The 6566-nt window shown below is 39.1% G+C and overlaps 1 pseudogene; it reads right to left on the bottom strand.

Annotated features, from left to right (window-relative positions):
* Window positions 1-2759: 2759 nt before the first annotated feature.
* On the bottom strand, window positions 2760-3878 carry LOC127203564 (vomeronasal type-1 receptor 45-like; annotated as a pseudogene).
* Window positions 3879-6566: the final 2688 nt, after the last annotated feature.

The raw sequence follows: 6566 nt of genomic DNA, 5'->3' as shown, positions 1-6566 counted from the left end.
ACTGTTGCTCTACAGTACAGCTTGAGAAAAGGAATGGATATTCCTCCAGAAGATCTTTTTCTATATTGAGTTGAGAATTCATCTTGCAGAGTCTGTGAAGAATCGTGTAGGTATTTTGACAGGGATTGCATTGAATCTTTAGATTGCTTTTGGTAAGATGGCTCTTTCTTTCTTTCTTTCTTTCTTTCTTTCATTCATTCATTCATTCATTCTTTCTTTGTTTTTCGAGACAGGGTCTCTCTGTGTTAGCCTTGGCTGTCCTGGACTCACTTTGTAGACCAGTCTGTCCTAGAAGTCACAGCGATTCACCTGCCTCTGTCTTCTGTAGTGCTTGGATTAAAGGCATGTGCCACCATGCCTGGCAGAAGATGGCCATTTTTAACATGTTTATCTTACCAATGCATGAACATGGGAGATCTTTCCATCTTCTGATATCTTCTTCAATTTCTTTCTTTGGAGACTTGAAGTTTTTTTTTCAAACAAGTCTTTCACTTGCTTGGTTAGAGTTACATCAAGATATTTTATATTATTTGTGGCTATTGTGAAGGGTGTAGTTTCCCTAATTTCTTTCTCAGCTCATTTGTTGTTTATATACAGGAAGGGTACTGATATATTGAAGTAATCTTGTATTCAACCACTTCGCTGAAGGTGGTTATCAGCTGCAGGGGTTCTCTGATGGAATTTTGGGGGTCACTTATATATACTACTGTATCATCTGTGAATAGTGATATTTTGACTTCTTCCTTTCCAATATGGATCCCATTGATCTCCTTTAGTTTTTCTTTTGCTCTGGCTAGAACTTCAAGAACTATATTGAAGAGATATGAAAAGAGTGGGCAGCCTTGCCCAGTCCCTGATTTTAGTGGAATTTCTTTGAGTTTCTGTCCATTTAATCTTATGTTGGCTATTGGCTTGTTGTATACAGCCTTTATTATGTTTAGGTATGTGCTTTGTGTCCCTGATCTCTCCAAGACTTTAAACATGAATGGGTGTTTGATTTTGTCAAATGCTTTTATGTCATCTAAGGAGATAATCATGAGGGTTTTTTTTCTTTCACTTTGTTTATATGGTGGATTACACTGATGAATTTCTGTATATTGAACCATCCCTGCATGCCTGGACAAAGCCTACTTGGTCATGGTGAAGGATGTGTTTGATGTGCTCTTGGATTTGGTTTGTGAATGTTTTATTGAGGATTTTTGCATCAATGTTCATAAGAGAAACTGGTCTGAAATTCTCTTTCTTTGTCAGGTCTTTGTGAGGTTTAAGTATCAAGGTGACTGTGGCCTCATAGAATGAGTTTGGTAATGCTACTTCCAGTTCTATTTTGTGCAATCGTTTGAGGAGTATTGGCATTTGCTCTTCTTTGAAGGTCTGGTAGAATTCTGCGCTGAAACTATCTGGCCCTGAGGTTTTTTTTTTTTTTTTGGTTGGGAGACTTATAACTGCTTCTATTTGGTCAGGAGTTATAGGACTATTTAATTTGTTTACCTAATCTTGACTCAACTTGGTAATTGGAATCTGTCAAGAAAATTGTCTATTTCATTTAGATTTTGAAAATTTGTGGCGTATAGGCATTTGAAGTAAGACCTAATGATTCTTTTGGATTTCCTTGGTGTCTGTTGTAATGTCTCCCTTTTCATTTCTGATTGTGTTGATTTGGATAGTGTCTCTCTGCCTTTTAGGCAGTTTGGCTAAGGATTTGTTTACCTTTTGGGATTTCTCAAAGAACCAGCTCTTGGTTTCGTTGATTATTTTAATTGTATTATACATTTTCTAACTACAAATTTTAAGAGAAAAAAATAAAAAAACAATAAATATTTATAAAGTCATCTATAGATTATAGACTACAAACTAGTCCAATGTGGTGGTGCACATCTTCATTACCAGCACTCAGGGCCAGAGGTAGTTAGATTTCTTGAATTCAAGGCCAGCCTGGTGTACATAGTAAATTCCAGGCAAAGCCAGGGCTAACTACCTGTCTCAAAAAAACAAATCAAAGGCTATTACGGTAGAGTAAGCCTGTGATCTTAGCACTCAGGGAGGCAGAGGCAGTGGCATTTCTGTGAAATTGAGGCCAGCCTGGTCTAGAAAGTGAGTACAGGACAGCAAAGGCTATAAACAACAACAAAAAACCAAACAACAATAGCAACAACAACAACAAAAAAACCCAAAATACATATAAATTTTTTTCAAGTGTCAAAATAGTCAGGCATGGTGGCACACACCTTTAATCCAGCACCCAGGAGGCAGAGGCAGGTGGATCAATGTGAGTTCGAGGCCAGCCTGGTCTACAAAATAAGCCCAGGACAGCCAAGGCTACACAGAGAAACCCTGTCCCAACCCTGCTCCAAAATCAAGTGTCAAAAAAAATCTCTGAAAAGTTATCTATCTATCTATCTATCTATCTATCTATCTATCTATCTATCTTTCTATCCTTTTGTGTGTATATGATATTGTGTTCAAAGTGTGTGTGTATATGTGTGTGTGTGTATGTGTAATGGCACTCATGTGGAGGTCAACAAGAACAGTTTTTGTAAGTTCCAAAGTATTATATTTAAGTGAAGATTAAATATGAAAATTATTGAAATGGTGTGGATGCACTTTTTATTGAGACAAAATATAAAATGAAACCATTCAATGTATGTGAATTCTAAGTAGGACTATATCAAGGACTCAAGAATCACACACTTCCAACTTATCTCACAAGTCATTAGAGAGCCCATTTGTTGATGAAACATCTGATATGAATATGAATATCAGTCACCAACTGCTCTTTGAAAACAGGCAATTCTCAGTACTGGCTGGGATGAAAAAATGGTGAAATAATTTTACTAGTGTTCACCAGTAAAAAAGGGCAGAGAGTGGGGTAGAATGACAGCATGACTGCAACAATTGCCCCCAGGTTTGGCTTGCTTTCATGTGTAGAAAACCCACAGAGGGTGATGAAGTCATTCACCAAATAAAAGAACACAAAGCAGTTTGTCAGCAATGAGATGCTGCGAGTAGCTTTGTGTTCAGGAGATGCCTGGGAGGAGAGGCTTGGGCTGTGGAGATGCTGGACTCTCTTATGGTGTCTGAGGAGGAGGAGAATCACCACGTAGAGACTGGTCCACACCATGATGGCCACAAAGAAGAGGTCTCTTATTATAATATTCAGGAATAATCCTGGATTGGGGTACTCAAATGGTCTCATTTTACAGTAAGGGTGATAAAATCCATAGTCAACATCAGTGTTACTGATTTTTTTTTTTTTTTTGTTTTTCGAGACAGGGTTTCTCTGTGTAGCCTTGGCCATCATGGACTCGCTTTGTAGACCAGGCTGGCCTCGAACTCACAGCGATCCGCCTGCCTCTGCCTCCCGAGTGCTGGGATTAAAGGCATGTGCCACCACGCCCGGCTGTGTTACTGATTTTTATTATCACCCTCTCAATGATGTGCACATACATGGTCAAGTTAATGAACTAGGAAAACAGGAAGGAGTGACAAGTCCATTTAGAGAGCTTAGGCTTAAGCCATACCCAGTTTGAATTACTGGGAGTGATAGCGATGGCTTGGAATGTGCTTAGAATTGAGGTGGTGCAGATGGACAGACCCCGGGTGACTCTGTATATATACACAGTGGCCTTACAGCCAGTGTCATCCAGAAAATTGGGTACTCCAAAGGATGACAAGATATATAATATCATAGAAAATATGATTGCCAATATATTGACTATCGTTAGGTGCATGAAAATGGGATCGATAGGTCTGCTAATGCGAGCTTTGACTAAGGAGCTGTGCACATACACCATGAGGAGCAACAGGTTCCCAGTGACACCCACACAGAGCTGGGATATGAAGAAAACCCCCAAGATGGTGTTGCCTCGAAACACCATCTCAGTGATGCCCTAGGTATCATTAGACTTCTCAGGGCTGCAGTGAAAACTCGTCAGACTGAATTATACAACTGATTACAAACTGATGTCTGTGGGAAAATGTATACTGATTGACACTTCAGGATGAAGGAAGGTTGGAGAAATGGTAAATGCCTTGGTATTTCGGGTCCAGCTGTGGCACCTCTGGGAAGTGTCTTCTGGGGAGTCTTGAGATCCTCAGGGGAGAGAAGGTGTTGAAGCAGGTGGGCTCAGTGCAAAAAAATCTTCTGAGTGCTGAGACTGGATCTGTTGATGATCTGAAAGGCAAACCTGCATGTTATAATGAGTTTTTATTCAGTAGATCACAGTGTATATTTTATTTTAAAATATTTAAAAAATTTATTATGTATACGTTGTTTTGTGTGCATGTACCTCTGCAGGCCAGAAGAGGGCGCCAGATCTCATTATAGATGGCTGTGAGCCACCATGTGGTTGCTGGGAATTGAACTCAGGACCTCGGGAAAAGCAGGTGGCGCCCTTAACCTCTGAGCCATCTCTCCAGCCCCCAACAGTGTATATTTTTAAAACGCTGTTTAAAAGTTCTAATCTTTTCCAAGACGATTGTGTAAGACACAGACCGTAACATACATATTTGACATATTTAGAGTTTCAGTTACACTTGGAACTCTTACAAAGTACTTACATTCAAATTCTCAGCATGTGTGAGAAATGGAGGGTGGAGGGTGATACAGAAAGACACTGTGGACAAATGTCACAGTTGCACATGTATGCAAATGCTGTAATACAATAGACAAACATGGTGCATATCTATCAATAAGAAAGACCTCATAACATTCAATAAATTAAAAACAACAAATCCCTAATTGGACCAAACAAATTAAATGTATGACGTTTTCTATCATATTCCAAATATGTCAAACATCATTACCAAAACATCACATCCAAGCTACTTGTTAGCACATCCGTAAGTTAACAAAAATGCAACCAGAAGGGAAAAAGGACAGAGGAGATGGCTCAGCGGCTAAGAGCACTGACTTGAATTCAGTTTGCAGCACCCACATGGCTGCTAACAACCATCCGTAAGTCCAGTTCAAGGGGATCTGGCCTTTGAGGTACTACACACATGTGGTGCAGACATTCATCTAAGCAAAACATCCAGGCACATAAAATAAAAATAAATTTTATATAAAGTAAAGAAAATGGCCAGGTGCTGGTGGTGTGTGCTTCTAATCCTAGTACTTGGGAGGCAGAGGTAGGTGGATCTCTGAGTTTGAGGTCAGGCTGGTCTACAGAGTGAGTCGTGGGATAGCCAGAGTACACAGAGAATTCCTCAAAAAACAAAACAAAACAAAACAAATAAACAAGCAAACAAAATAAAGGAAATGAGGTTTGGAGGAAAATGGGTTGGGAGTAATAAGGGGTGGTTGGTGGGAGGTTGTGGTGGGTGCAAATGATTCAAATATAATGTATAAATGTATGAAAACTTCAAATAATGAACAGAAATAACAGTATAGTGTTTTAAAACTAACCTACAGAAATATCACATTAAATACATAATATTACACACAAAATAACTGATAGGGAACAGAATATTTATATAATAAATCCTATGTCTTTTTATAATTCAAATTGTATCAAATACTATTTTCAGGTTAAATATATATACATTTCATTTTTTGAGATTTTTAAAGGATAATTATGTCATTTATCCCTCCCCATATCACTCTCCAGACCTTTCCATGTTCTCCCTCTTTCTCTCTTTCAAATTCATGGCCTCTTTTCTTTAATTGTTGTTACATATAGTCATGTGATGTATGCATGTAGTTCCTAGGTGCATAAACACAACCTGCTCATGTGTGTAATGTTACTCCCATGCGTGGTTTCAGGGCTGACCATCGGTATTGGCGTGCTCTTCTCTGGGGAAGATTACTCTTCCCGCTCTCAGCATTCCATGCATCCCCATGTCTTTAATTAAAGCTTAAATGTGAATAACAAATATTATTACACGGAACACTATGTAGACTATCAAACTCAGAAAATTGCAGAAAGGAAGAATATAATGAATTAGGTATTTTGAGAAGTCTCACTGTATTTGACAAAGTTAACAGACATAAAATCAACAGCATTTAAGAGGCCTGAGCATGACGATTTATGTTCTTTCTTTTTCATTTTGTTTTTGCTTTTTGAGACATGGCCTCCGTATGTAGCCCTGGCTGTCTAGACTCTCTATGTAGATCAGGCTGCCCTCAACCGCACAGAAATCTGCCTGCTTCTCCATCCCGATTGCCTTGGTGAAAGGCATGTGCCACCATGCCCAGCTGTGAGATCATCAGTAAACCTCACACCACCATCCCCACAACACACACCTACCGGGCACACATGAAGCAGGTGAAAAACAACACTAAAAGTCACAGCTCATTTTGTGGAAAGCTTCACTTTTTAATAGTAACTAGGAATTCTAGATAAATTATACAAGCATTTCTCAGTAGGCTGAAAACAAAAGAAATCAAAACAAAAATCACATATTACTAATGACATAAGGAAAAAGTCCACTATGGAAATGGATTCGTGTCTGTTCCAGGAGCATTTGTGGATAACAGGTGAGAGGTTTGAAGATGCAGTATCATTAAAAGGGAGATTAAGCCGGGCATGGTGGCGCACGCCCTTAATCCCAGCACTTGGGAGGCA

Source organism: Acomys russatus, chromosome 19 (genome assembly GCF_903995435.1).
Source record: "Acomys russatus chromosome 19, mAcoRus1.1, whole genome shotgun sequence".
NCBI lineage: Eukaryota > Metazoa > Chordata > Mammalia > Rodentia > Muridae > Acomys > Acomys russatus.
Note: the sequence above shows the minus strand (reverse complement) of the source record. Positions and strands in the feature narration are given on the sequence as shown.